The sequence below is a fragment of the Panicum virgatum genome, chromosome 5N, assembly GCF_016808335.1.
Source record: "Panicum virgatum strain AP13 chromosome 5N, P.virgatum_v5, whole genome shotgun sequence".
Taxonomy (NCBI): Eukaryota; Viridiplantae; Streptophyta; class Magnoliopsida; order Poales; family Poaceae; genus Panicum; species Panicum virgatum.
The window spans coordinates 47,806,891-47,821,726 of NC_053149.1; positions in this window are offsets into that span (position 1 = coordinate 47,806,891).

Genomic DNA, 14,836 nt, shown 5'->3' on the forward strand with positions numbered 1-14,836 from the left:
TTCTCCTTTCTACCACCGGCGCCGCCCCTTTTCTCCCCTTCTCCTCCACAATCGCCCTAGAGGCGATTTTCACCTTCCAACCATCAAAAACTAGTGATTCCTTGAAGGAAGGTTGCTTTCCCCTCCGGAATCTCCGGGGAGACCTTGGATCTGAAGTTCCCGCGCTCTCAACGGTCCAAAAGATACTTTGAACTTTGAATCGCTCGATCTATCAATGTCATAGGTTTCTAGATTTAACCTTTAGGGAATCTCTTTCTAGCATGTGTAGGAACCTATACCTCAAATTTCATGTCAATCCCATGGTTAAATTCTTGATCTTGAATCTTTGAGCTTCGGGGTAGGGTTGTCCGGATACTCCGGACCCTCTGGGCCGGAGTCTCCGGGCTTATACCCGGAGTCTCCGGACTGACCACTATCCAGCACAACTTTTTCATTCCTAAGCCCATCCATTCCTAATCTTTGGTTTGTTTATCATCTCTAGACATGGTGAGACCATGTGCTGGTGGGTTTGATGAGGAAGCAAGGCAAAGGAGGACAAAGTGTCGCCATGATCCTAGTGCTCAAGCGCAAGTGCCTCCTCCGAATCCACCGCAACGTGAGTTGCGTACTCGTCATCGACCGGGCAAAGAGCCCGCCGGGAGTAGCTCACAAGCTAAGGGGCCAAGGAAAGCTCCTTATATCATGCAAGGAAGACCATTGGCACCTCCGTCTCGCCCCAATCCAACAAGGTCAGGGGTTTCTCATGCTATTTGTCCTCGCACTCCACCTCACCTACAAGTAGAGTACTCTCCTGAGCAGCGACAGTATCCGGGGTGTCCAAGGCTTGCACGACCCCAGCAAAGTCCAAGGCTTTGCAGTGGAGATGACCAGAGACTACTATAAGCAAGATGTGGCTCTCAGAGAAGCTCGCAAAGAACCAGTGTACAAGTTTGAGAAGTGTGAGAGCCTTGAAAGGCGCTTTTGGTGCAAGCTCCATTCAGATTTTTATGCCACCGTTTGTATGAGGAAGCCCGATGCACCCATTGTGCCTTGCAAGTATGTGGATTGGAAGTATTATGAAGATATGAATGATCCATTCTTCAATGAAGCAATAGCCAAGTGCAAGGGAATGGGTTTGTATGACATCATGGGATTCAGGTATAATTGGAATGAAGAAATCTTAGCCCAATTTCACTCTTCTTTATACTATGATGAAAAGGAGATAGCATTCTACTGGACCACTGAGGGAGCGAAGTATTGTGTGGACTATATGACCTTCTCTAGGATCCTTGGTCTAGGGTCTAAGGATGAGAAGCGTGATCCCATTCATGTTGAGCAGCAACTCAAGCCATATCAATTGCCACAGCTATTATTCAATCCATATTGGGCTCAGAAGGGAAATGCTAGCACTCTTTTGCCTATCTACTACACAATGAATCAGTTCTTCAGAGCCACTATCCAGCTGCTCTAAGGTACTATGCAGTCAATCTTCTTAATCGCACCTTGCCGGGTGGTAGACCCTTTTGCATCATGGATTTCATTTGGAATGAGCTGAGAAGGACTATGGTTGAGGCAAAGAAGTCACTCCCTGCTGCACCATACATTATGTATATGATTGAGAGGGTCACCAAGGTCACCTTCCAGAAGACTTGCAGGCATGAGCCACTCCACCTTCGTGCCTGTTCCGGTGATGCACCTCCACTTCCTCCACTTCATGACGGTGCCACAAGGAACCCAAGGCTTGATCCGACACCTTCCCCTTCTAGGGGCACCTCCTCCTCTCGCCATGGTCACCATGATTCGTTCATGAAGAGGGCCCTTCGCAGCTTATTTGGGATGTGCCGGAACATTGCACATGAGGTGCATGAGAACACAAGGTCCATCAATGAGATTCGAGGTCATCTAGGTCTTCCCTTGGAATCACATCGTAATCTACCAGAGTTTGATGACCCTTTTGCGGAGTGGGATGCCGCCGATGAGGCCGCCATTGCAGCTGCTCATGCTCCACTTCCTCGTGCTCGCCGTCAGCCTCGTTCTCCCCGTCGCCGTGCTACTACTTCCTCCTCTCGTGCTCCTCCTAGTGGGCAAGAGATCTTTGATGAAGATGTGGAGACCGAAGAAGAGGAGCCCGAAGGCTACCATGAGCACCGAGACTCAGATGAAGATGAGGACACCACCGAGGATGACGCCCAAGATGATGATGAGTAGAAGACGTTCTTGTTGCTTTTCATTCCCTTTTTGGCACTTGATGACAAAGGGGGAGTGAAATGGCCATTTATGTTGTACTCATTTGGGCTTGTATCGCACTATGTCGCTCTATGTTGGGCATGTGTCGCACTCTTTTTCGTTTTCGTTTCGAACTATGTCCTTTCCGTTATCGAACCTTGTGATCGTATTGAACTCTTTTGTAAGGACTATGTGGTGTAAGATATTATGTAATGAGTGCTACTCTGTGCTTAGCTAATGTTTAAATTTGCTCTAAGAAAATTTGTGATAGTTTGTATTAAAACTAGACTTGTTGTGATGACTGTTTTCTGTGATCTGTGCAGAGGACCGGATACTCCGGGCTATAGGCCGGATACTCCGGACTTCTTGGTCCGGAGTCTCCGGGCACATGGCCGGAGTCTCCGGGTCCTGCTGCAAACTCACAATTCTTTTGTGTGGATATCATGTCATATGCATCACTTGATTTCTTTTGCACTCACATGCTCACCCCACTGTAAAACATATAAGAGTTGCTTGTTTTCTTGATACGTATGCAAATTGTTGACATGTTAAGTCAATTGTGAAATTCAAATTCATGGCATACGTTAAGGGGGAGCTCTTATATGCTAGATGCTTACAGTTTTATGTTTATCAAATGAGCTACATGTGGGTTGTCATCAATCACCAAAAATGGGGAGATTGAAAGTGACCTAGGCCCCTAAGTGGGTTTTGGTGATAAATGACAAAACACATGTATATTTAATTGTTTAAATGAGCATGTGTGCAGGTGGTAAGTTTGTCCAGGTGAATCAATGAGGCCTAGGTGGATGGGAAAGACCGGATTAAGTAGAAAGTAGTTACCATGAACATAATGGTGAAAAGGATAGCATCATGGGGCACAAAGTGATTGAAGATTAACAATTCATCTAATACCGTACCACAAGACTGCCTGTCCTTGTGTTGCTATTCTTATATATTAGTTAAAGGATAACCGATCGGCCGTAATGAAATTACAATGTGTAGAACCAAACGAAAATCTCTTTGCAATCCTCAAAGAAATCAGATCGGCCAGTTTCAGTGCTTGACACCCCTTCCCATTGTCGCTTGGCTAGCTCTGGATGCCGCCGACAAGCCTCCAGCCCAATGAGTGCATGACGAGCATAGGCACGGGTAAAGAAAAGAATTGCTTATTTGACACTAGAAATAATGAGCCTTATCTATTTGACACCCAAACTTAAAATCTTTCCCATATGTCTCCAATTTGATTTTTTTTGCCAATCCCCGTTAGAGGTCCCGGGAGGCCCACACGTCAGTCTCCCTTTCTCCCTCTCCATTTTTCTCTTCCTTACTCCTCTCTCTCCTCTTTCTCTTGCTCGCCGCCGAAGAGCAGCTCCACGCGCACTGCTGTGAGGACGCGCGCACCAGCCACCGCCGCCTGGATGGAGGCCGAGAGGCGCCTCCTCGCTCGTGCTGCTGCCACCGACATCGAGTCCGCCGCGCTTGGGGCCCTGCTCGCCAAGGCCGACGTCGGCACTGCCGCGCTCAGGGCATGCGGCGACCGTGAGGTCACTGAGTGCGACGAGCTGCTCACCATGCTCCTCGCTGCCACCTGGCGCCCGACCCCGCGGCCCTTACGCCCGAACTTGTCGCCACCCGTTCCCGCCTCGGCGCCAAAGCAGGGCAGCTCCACCCGCCAGGCCAAATTCGCCGTCACCACAACATCTCTAGCCGATTCTTCACGCTAGGAGCCACAGCTGGACCCCGCCGACCTCCCCCTCCCGTCGCCTCGACCGGCCGACCACTAGAGGTGCTTCCCCACTGGTCGCAAGCACCGCCCAGCGCCGCCGTTAGACGCCACGGTGAGAACCTCTTCGCTGCCCCATTCTCCAATGAGAAATGCCAAAAATGGCTTCGCCTCGGCTTCCTATTGCTCGTGCTCGAGCTAGCTACGTGTGTTCGCCGCCACAGCCACTGGGACGCACTCGTGCCGCCGCTCCCATGCCGCCGGCCCTCTGCCGCTGCTGCTGCCTTGTCCCATCGCACGCACCAGGTCCGCCGCACACCATTAAACCTCTAAGGGCCGACCTCGCTGGCGGCGCGCGTTGAGCTACACCCCGGCAGCGAGCGAGTGAGGAGAGAGAGAGAGGTGGAGAAAGGGAGAGAAAAACAGAGAGGAAAAAGAGAGACTAACGTGTAGCCACCCGGGACCCTCTAACGGTGATCGGTAACGGAAGTGACGGTAGTCAATACTATAAGGATCCAAAGAAATAGAAAGTAGCATTACCAAGACTAACCTAGCCACCCACCTCACAGACCACCCCTTTAAGGCCCACATGTCAGCAAAAAGAAATTGACCAAACCAGAGGCAGACACATTTGGTCGCACTGGGCAGTGCAATTCCGCCTGGGTAGCGAATTTTTTGTCACCAGCGCCTGACTTACCCGCCCGCGCGTACCCGCGGTCAATCCCCGCTCGTCAATCACGCCGCTCCCACCAAATCCTTCCCCGCCGCACGCGCTGACCTTGGATGTCACCTAGAGGGGGGTGAATAGGCGTTCTTAAATTTCTGCAAACTTCAGCACTTAAACACAGGTTAGTACACAGACCGGTCAAGCCGACTGGTCAGACTGGTCAAACACTTAGCTGCAAAAAACAGAGGCCAACCAGTCAGACCGGTTCAACAGACCGATCAGATCGGTCACTCGCAGAACCTACCCGGGATCAGAGTTTCTCCCCTCTTTTACTCTAGCACAAATGTAACCTTGTGTAGTGTTCTTGTAGATGATGTCAAGTATATTTCAAGTCCCTGCACACACAAAAACAACACCACCGAGTAGATCGAAGCAGAAGCACAAAGTAATAGCTAGAGAAATGAGTAGTGAGGCAAATCACAAAGGAGACACAAGGATTTGTTTCCCCAAGTTCAGATTCACAAAAGTGAATCCTACGTCTCCATTGAGGAACTCGTTGGGCGTGAGTCTCTTGCAACTCGATCCCTTGAGTTGGGTCTTTTTCAACCACTTCCTCCTTTCCACTATCACGCCCGCACAAACTTGCCGCTGCTCACCACACCGTTGGGAGCTAGCCGGCAACACCTAGCCGTCTAGGAGGCAAGCCTCCATGAGTAACAAATGCAAGAATGGATCTTTGACGAAATCAAGAGTGCTCAAGCTATGGCTGCTCTCGATGGCTCGAAATGGAGCTCTCACAATGCTCAACAATCTCACAACCACTCAATCTCTCAACCCAATCCAAAGATATGAAAACTAGTTAGCACAACTCATAAAGAGTGTTGGAGAGAGCTAGCTGGTCAAGAAGAAGCCTCAAGAAGCTCAAATGAAAGCAAGGAACCAGCAGCCCTCACAAGAGAGGGCTAAGGGGTATAAATACCCCTCTCCCAAAAACAAGCCGTTATACTGTCAGTACAGACCGGTCAAACCGGTCCCCAGACCGGTCAGACCGGTCTGTTTGAATAAACTAGCCGTTGGAACCCGACCGGTCAAACCGGTCTGAGCCAGAGAAACCCAAAATCTCCTTAAGAGCCTCCACTTGATCCATCAAGTCATGCATTGATCATTCAAGAGTTTCTAAGTTAGTTCTCAGGGTTTTCTCTCAGGATCCTCACATGGGTTACCTATGAGCACTTTTGACCGAGTCAAAATATCAATGTTGCATCCTTCTTGATAGTACGGCATACATATACTCAAGGTTAAAATTAAAACACAATCCATCCACTTGAGTCTTGAATCACTTCATATTTGCCATACTTTGATTTTTCTAGAACTAGGGATTCCAATATTGCATGATCTTCTCTTTTGAGCAAATCCATACTTGAGCTAGTGACTTAGAGTCCCAATATATCTTGCAAAACTATTCTAGGATCTTCAAGTCACCCTAATGTGATATTTGATGCATTACATTGCTTCTCACAACAAGACTTGGATATGATCCTTCGAACATCCCACGGATACTAGCACTTCACCATAGCAATTCGCACACATGGTGAGTCGTCGCTCCACAAAAGCTTGCTTAGTCCCTCGCACTAATCATCTCGGTTGGTTTCTTCATCACTTACCCTTGCCATGTTGAGCTAAGCTTTGCACATCAATAATGAATTCCATATTCTATTCTCATGTCTTCAATTTTTTGTCTTGCTTTGTAAATCATGAACCTTAAATTCCTTAGACAAAGCATGCTTCATTTTGACAAGCCATATTTAGAAACCATCAACTAGCACATGAACACTTGTTTCTTTCTTAATTCATGAGGTGCTTGTCTTGCTTTGAAGTCATGAATGATAGCCATATTCCATACATTGCAAGCTTCCACAAATGAGACAAATAAATCTTGCTTACAAGTATATGTCTCCTTTTATGTTTGTCAAACCATGAAGTCTTGCAATAATATTTCCAACAATTTGTACCTCAAATGTGCCAAGCCATAAATAGAGACCATTTGATAATATCCCATGAATACTTGTCTCATGCTTTCTTTCACAATATGCTTGACTTTAAACAATCATGCTTCTCTTTTATTTGATTCTTAATCACATGAGCTAAAGCCAATAACTGATTTGCAAATGAATCCCTGCTCTTGACAACTTTAATAAAATCGTTAGTCCTTTAATCATGTTGTCATTCAACTCACCAAAACCCATTAGGGCCTAGATGCACTTACAATCTCCCCCTTTTTGGTGATTGATGACAACCCTAATTAAAGCTTACAAATGAATCAAATAAAATCTTTTAAATTCTCATATATATCATGAACTCCCCCTAAATATGTGCTTCACATATTTAAACAAATAGGAGCTCCCCCTATATTTCAGAATTCATGGGTTGCAACAGTGTATGTGTGCCTACAAAGTACTATAGGTGATGCATATGACAAGAGTATTCACTTTATTTCAAAAGAAAAGAAATTCTGGTTCTGTCAGTGCTGACTGGTCAGACCGGTCCAACAGACCGGTCAGACCAGTCTGTCCTGACAGACACCAAAAACAGTAGGTCATCATACAAGTGAGCATCACACTAGCATAAATTGACTTAAATAAATTTCAAAAGGTGCATTACACAGAGTATCACACATTACAAGTCTCAAGTCCACAAACGAGATAAAGTACGAAATTATTTACAATTTTCAGAGTTACAAAGCCCAGACCGAACACAGACCGGTCTGTCCTAAACAGAAAACATAAACTCTGAAAATTGTCCTCTTCTTCTCCTTTTTTCCTTTGCCAAGCTGAAGCTTTAATCTTTATTCTTCTCCCCCTTTGTCATCTATCACTATAAAGGGTCTTGGGAGAAGTAGCTTGGCACAAATCACTGCCCATTTCCCCCATTGCCAGTGGCATCTGAGGAAGTCCGATCATCCCAATCATGTACAACAAGATGAGACCCAAAGATGGCGGCAGCTGTGGACTGAGCAAGGACCTCCGCTGCTGAAGGACGAGAAGCCTCTGGCTGAGTACCATAGAGGGGTGCCATAGTAGATGTCCCTGGAGCTCCAAGAGTGTCAAAACCAAAGGGTGAAGGAGGAGGGTATGGAACTGATCCAGAGGTACCCGCTCCTCCAAAAGACGTGAACGTCCCAATGACCCCTTCTCCAGGTGCAGGAGAGGATGCGGCTCCAAAGTCTGGATAGAACATGTGGCCATACTGCTCAAAGTAACCAGCATCATGATAGGCCTGCATCCTTGCATCTACTGAGGGAATCTCAACCTCTGGAGGTGAAGGTGAGATGGGTGAGCGAGGTGGCTGAAGGTTCATTGCGTTGTGCATCAATTTGACTGAGTCTCTTTCCTTCTTACTAGTCGTCCATTGCCTCTGCTGCTCAACCTCAATATCCCTCTGGCTCTTGCACATCCCAACAAACAAGTTTATCAGCTTCTTCATGGGAGAGGTGGCCTTCTGCCTGCTGCTGGGCTGCCTCTGGGCCGACCGGTCACAGTCTGTGCAGCAGGTGACTGCTGCTGTGGCTGCTCTCTCTCCTCTTCTTCAATTTCTTCTTCATTCTCAAAGTACTTGTGGGGTGAGGGCTCTCTCCTGTGCTTGGGCACTTTAGGACGAATAGGCTCATGCTTTACATCACTTTGATATTTGGTCTTTGTGGCCTTTTCAATCAATTCCATCAAGTAAGGAGCATAAGCACAGATCTTTTGGGGATTTTCTGAAATATATTTGATCTCTTCCCAAATGTAATCTGCCACACAAAAATCCTCTCCTCCAGGCCTCAGTCTAGCAAGCAGGTTCTTTGCATGAAGAGAAATGTCACTCGGATTCCCTCCTCTCTGAGAAATGGTCTTTCTAAGCAACCGGTTCAAGATGGAATAGTAGGTGTACATCCCGGTCACTTTTCCTGCATTGCCCACCTCATTCCTTGGATACATGAATCTCATATCTTCATTCTGGAGCACAGGCTGAAGGTGGATCTTGGGCATATTTGCATCATTTCTATCAAGCCCAAGAACACGGACAAACTGAGTGAATCTGGCTTTGTAGTAGCTACCTTCAGTCATCCAGAATATAGCTCTCTCATCACCAATGTATCCAAAATACACTGTGGCATAGAATTCAGCAATTACCTCCTTGTTCCAATCTTTCTGAAATCCCATGAGTGCCTTGATATTCTTCTTCTCACACTCACTCATGATCTCTTGGAACAGCGAATCATTTGCCCTATCCATGCCTCTCCAATCCACCCACTGAGCATCAACAGCAATCTTTCTGTCTCTGATGATCACTAACTCATAGAAATCTTGTTGTTCCTTAGTGTGGAACCTAGGATCAGTAGAGGTCTTCTCCAAAGAGTATGGATCAATTTTCCTCCACCTCTTTACCTCCCTAGTCATCCCACTGGCCGAGTAATCCACACATCTGCCACGGCCAAACCTGATAGGATCTCTGATGGTAGGAAAGCTGAGGTCCTCCTCCTGCCTATCATCTTCCTCATCATGCTCATCATCACCAGGGGCTGCCTCCTCATCCTCGCTGCTATTCTCCTGAATTGGGGCCTTGCCATGTCTCGGCTCAACCCTGAATGGTGAGTCCTCCACATCATCCTCATCACTAGATGTGGAGCCACTACCACTATCCCCAGCCACAAAGTCTGCTACCCTCTTTGGACTTGGCCTTAATGTCCTCCCGCTGGCTGCATCTGGGTGACTAGAACCACCCTCATCTGCGTCTGCCATGTGCACATCACTGGACTGATCATAGCGGCGCTTTGTTCTTCTCTCATACAGCGTCCCTGAGTTCAAAGAATATTGACATAAGACCACAGGAACAGATTGCATTGATGGAATCGATTAGGAACAAAATTGAAACAATTGGGTCTGTTCTGGGCAGACTAGTCAGACCGTTCTGTGCAACCGGTCAGACCGGTCACACCCAGAAACGAGCCAATGGCTTCAATAGCAATCTAAGGGCAAGATTTGATCAAGGATGATATATATATGAGATAAAGAGCAATCCTAGGATAAGATGTGTTGAGTAAATTTCACAAATTCATAGTTTAGGGTTCCACTGGGCAGACCGGTCAGACCGGTCATTGCGACCGGTCAGACCGGTCGACCCAGTCCAACCCTAGATCGTGAATGCGTTCAAAATACCCAATGAAAATGAATGATCTTCTAGGAATAGGTTCCAGGATGTTGCAGGAGATGTTCTACCAAAGGGATTTTGAATCTATGGCCTAGACAAGTAAATCGATGAGAAACAAGCCATAGGGTACCTTTTGAATGGGATTTCGAAGGAGAGATCGAAGGACCGGCCTAGGAGGGCGGTCAGGCCGGTGAAGTGATCCAAATCCCACAAAGGGATCTCCTTTTCCTTGGTTGAATCTCCAAATCGCCAATGGAGGGACCTTGTGCGCGAGTGGGAGAGAGAGAGAGATGAAGTGGCGTCGGTGGAGAGATGAATGGGATGAGAATTTTACTGTTTGGCCTATGAGGGGGGAAAAGAGTAACTGCCAGGCTTGACCGGTCAGACCGGTCGGGCTGACCAGTCAGATCGGTCGGCCCCTGGCAGCTGGAAATTGAAGTCCAAGGGCTGTTTCTCTTAGAAGAAGTCTAGGGATAAGATTTGGGATAGATAACTTGATGGATATAGATCATAAATCCAAGATTCCAAGCCTTTTCTTGATACTTCCAAGAGAATAGAGGAGATAGATTTGAATTTTATGGACTTGAGTTAATTTTACCACTTGTGACTAGCCAACAATCAATTCAAGGAAAACTATAGTCACAAATGGCTCAATTGGGTCACAAAGACCAAGAATCAAATTATATCCTATACACTCACGCTTCCCTATCATGCTAGTGGAGCTTTTGAAAGGAAACTATCCTATGTCACACAAGACATGTAAATGCACACACTAGCAAGAGGAGTGGCCTAGATGCACAAAGGTAGAAACTTTAAGTTTATGAAACATACCTTTGCCATTTAGATAAGCATTGTGCAATATTTATCATTGATCCCACCTTCCTTTATTCTCATTGGATTTTACAATCATTTCATCAAGAAAGGAGACAAAGTTTATTGCACATGCTTCTAGTTTCACTTTCGTGATCCTTTTAGTGTGGAAGGGTTTTGGATCGCTAAAGATGAAACCTCACAATATAGGCTAAATTCCTCAATTATTAGTGCACAAGAGAAGGTATGTGGAAAACAAGTTCATATGCACTAATTTGGTCACAAGAGGCCAACTCAAGGAATTTAAACTATATTATGGAGAGTAGCTATGCAAGGGTTAGTGACACAAATATCGAAAATAACTGATTAGGTTACCATTTATCCTTTAGTACAACAAAGCATACTCCATGAGAGAGTTCTCTATTTCTTTTTATTGAGACTACAAGTTCACTAGAAGAAAATGTTAGTCCCACGAGTGACACAAATTTGAGAGTGAGCTCCCCCTTAAATAATGCCTAAGATTTTAAATACCTTAGTTAAGAGTCACTTTATTCAATAAAGAACATGAGGAGGCTCATTCACAAATTTGGTCAAAGCACATAAATAATTTACAAATATTGAAACTGTGCTTGAGTTGCTTACTGTCACTATGAATGTACCCAAATTTGTGCTTTAAGTAAGAAAGTTCTTCAAATATCAATCCATAGCATCAAGTCTTGCTTGGGATGCACATAGATGTAGCACTGGGCCAGACCGGTCAGACCGGTCCTCCAGACCGGTCAGACTGGTCTGGGTCCAGATCATCCGGTGGAAGACCAGATCATCCGGATTTGCTCAGTACCGAAAATCACTGTACACTCGGATCATCCGGGGTGGTTCTGGATGATCCGCCCCTGTGCAGTAAAATAGTGTCTCTCTCATATGTCATCTCAAATAGAGTAATTCTTCTGAGATTTTGTCTTGTTGAAAGCAAATGATATGACCTTTGATTCCTATAATTCAACACAAAGCAAACTCTCTACAAGAGAGACATTAAAAGCACCATATGGCATAAAGATTTTAAAACATGAAAAAGAACTTAAGTCACTCTCAAATGTATCATAACAAAATCAATGATACACTTTTGTTCACAAAGAACTAAAAGTGACTCAAGTGACAGTTAGCACACAATACTGAGATGCCATTGGAGTTAAGATATGCAAAGTAGCTTCACACTTGGTTTTACTCTAAGTTGAGTCATCTTCTAGCCACAAATCAAGTTTCCTAAGCATCTCCAAAGTCCTACAAGCTTTAGCAAGTACCTTTTGGTACCCAAACCTTGTTGGGTCCATACAAGTTAGCCACAAGATGCTTAGGAACTCAAATGGCTCTTATGCTAGTTCGAGGAGTGTCTATCACTCTAATAGCACAAGTACCGGCTTCGTCCTTCCTAAGCTTAGTGAAATTATAATGGACAAGGTTTGAGTTGGGTGATTTACCTTTGGGACAATCTTTACCCAAGTGCCCCTTTTCTCTACATGTGTAGAAAGTGCGATGTTTAGCTTTGCTTGACTCTGAATTGTCCTTGAAATTTTGCACTTCACTTTGGGCTTCACCAAAGAGTTTGAAAATTGATTGCACTTGTAGGGGTGATGTTGGGCACCCTGAGCACCAACCAGTCTAACCGGTCTAGGATGACCGATCTGACCAGTCAAGTCAGACTTGCCCTCACTTTGCTGAATAGGACATGCTGCAATTTGATGACCCCTTTCTTTGCATTTGAAGCATATCCTAGTTCTTGCTCTTTGCTTTTCTTTTCTTGAGAGCTTTGTCTTGTTCTTGGGTTGAATGTTTAACCTATTAATTTGAACAAGACCTTCTTCTTTTGCTTGATTTTATTGAGGAGCAAAGCTAGTGGAGTTTGAACCCTTCTCAAGCTTTTTCACCATGTAATCATAGTTATCTTGAGAAGGTTGCACGTGACCCTTGCTCTTCAACTTGATCATTTCAATTTTGAGTTCTTTGACCTCTCGCTTGAGTTCATCTTTTTCTTCCGCAATGAGGTCATCACAAGACTCTGCAACAACATGCTCGACACAAGAATTTGTTGCTTGGGAGCAACACGATTTATCACAAGAAAATGAAATTTGAACTTGTGAGTGTGTGCATGTGTGTGAGAGAGAGGTTGACAAGATTTTACCGAAGTTATCACAACCTCATGAGCAATGTCTAGCAAAGCATGTGATTCAGCAAGCTTCTCATAAGAATGTTCAAGCTCCTTATGAGTGCCTTGTAAAGCCACATGTTTGTTAGTGAGACTCTCAACTTGAGTCTTGAGCATTTGATTTTCTTTCTCCAATGATGCTACACAAATAGAGGAGTTAGTAGCGTTAGCATAATCATTGGACAATTCATTATACCTCTGAGCCAAGGAAGCTTTTTCTTGCTTGATCATTTCAAGTTCTTGAGTTAGAGTTTTGATGACTCTAACTTGAAATTCATCTTCCTTAGCCATTTCGTTGATTTTGGCCACCAAGCACTTGTAATCAACATTACTGGAAGATGCCGACATCTCTGAAGCTTGTGCTTGTCTTGATCTCCTTCGGGAGCACTTCTTGCTCTTTTTCTTCTGGTTCCTGGTCAGACCGGTCACATGGACCGGTCTGACCGGTTCCAACTGGGAACCAGCAGACCCGGCAGATTTGGCTCCTTGTTCCTCCGAGGGAGTCACAAGAGGATGAGTATGTGTTGCTGTTGTAGTACACTCCTTTAGTGACTCCTCCTCCTTTTCTTGATCATCATCCTCATCATCTTCTTCACAAATTGATTCAATGAACTTTCAAAGATGATGAGCATCGCATCGTATCATTTTCAACTTGTCATCCTTGTGTAAAATATCTGAAAGTTCTCTGTCCATATTCTTAAACAAGAGGTTAACGACACGACGATTGTTGACTAAGCACTTCATCTCCTCATTTGACAATTTGAACAAATTGTCAAAGTCATCGGGGAGAATGCTTTCATCAACAACCTGCTCAAAAGAAGAACCCATGGTCCTTAAGACATTAATTACGTGAGCTGACCAAGAAGAGTAGTTTGAGCCATCTAAAGATAGCGGCTCAAACGGTACATCACAAGTAGTCGACATCACGATTCTCCAAGGGGTGAAGCTTCAATCCGGAGACCGAAGCTCTGACACCAATTGAAAGGACCTTGGATGTCGCCTAGAGGGGGGGTGAATAGGGGTTCTTAAATTTCTGCAAACTTCAGTACTTAAACACAGGTTAGTACACAGACCGGTCAGATCGATCAGGCCGACCGGTCAGACCGGCCAAACACTTAGCTGCAGAAAACAGAGGCCAATCGGTCAGACCGGTCACACGCAGAACCTGCCCGAGATCAGAGTTTCTCCCCTCTTTTGCTCTAGAACAAATGTAACTTGGTGTAGTGTTCTTGTAGATGATGTCAAGTATATTTCTAGTCCCTGTACACAAAAAATACCACCACCGAGTAGATTGAAGCGGAAGCACAAAGTAATAGCTAGAGAAATGAGTAGTGAGGCAAACCACAAAGAAGACACAAGGATTTGTTTCCCCAAGTTCAGATTCACCACCGTGAATCCTACGTCTCCGTTGAGAAACTTGTTGGGCGTGAGTCTCTTGCAACTCGATCCCTTGAGTTGGGTCTTTTTCAATCACTTCCTCCTTTCCACTATCTTGATCTTTTTCCACCAAGGGGGTAAAATCACGTCCGCACAAACTTGCCACTGCTCACCACACCGTTGGGAGCTAGCCGGCGACACCTAGCCGTCTAGGAGGCAAGCCTCCAAGAGTAACAAATGCAAGAATGAATCTTTGATGAAATCAAGAGTGCTCAAGCTATGGCTGCTTTCAATGGCTCGAAATGGAGCTCTCACAATGCTCAACAATCTCACAACCACTCAATCTCTCAACCCAATCCAAAGATATGAAAACTAGTTAGCACAACTCACAAAGAGTGTTGGGGAGGACTAGCTGGTCAAGAAGAAGCCTCAAGAAGCTCAAATGAAAGCAAGGAACCAGCAACCCTCACAAGAGAGGGCTGAGGGGTATAAATACCCATCTCCCAAAAACTAGCCGTTATACTGTCAGTACAGACTGATCAAACCGGTCTGTTTGAATAAACTAGCCGTTGGACCCCGACCGGTCAGACCGGTTTGAGCCAGAGAAACCCAAAATCTCCTTAAGAGCCTCCACTTGATCCATCAAGTCATGCATTGATCA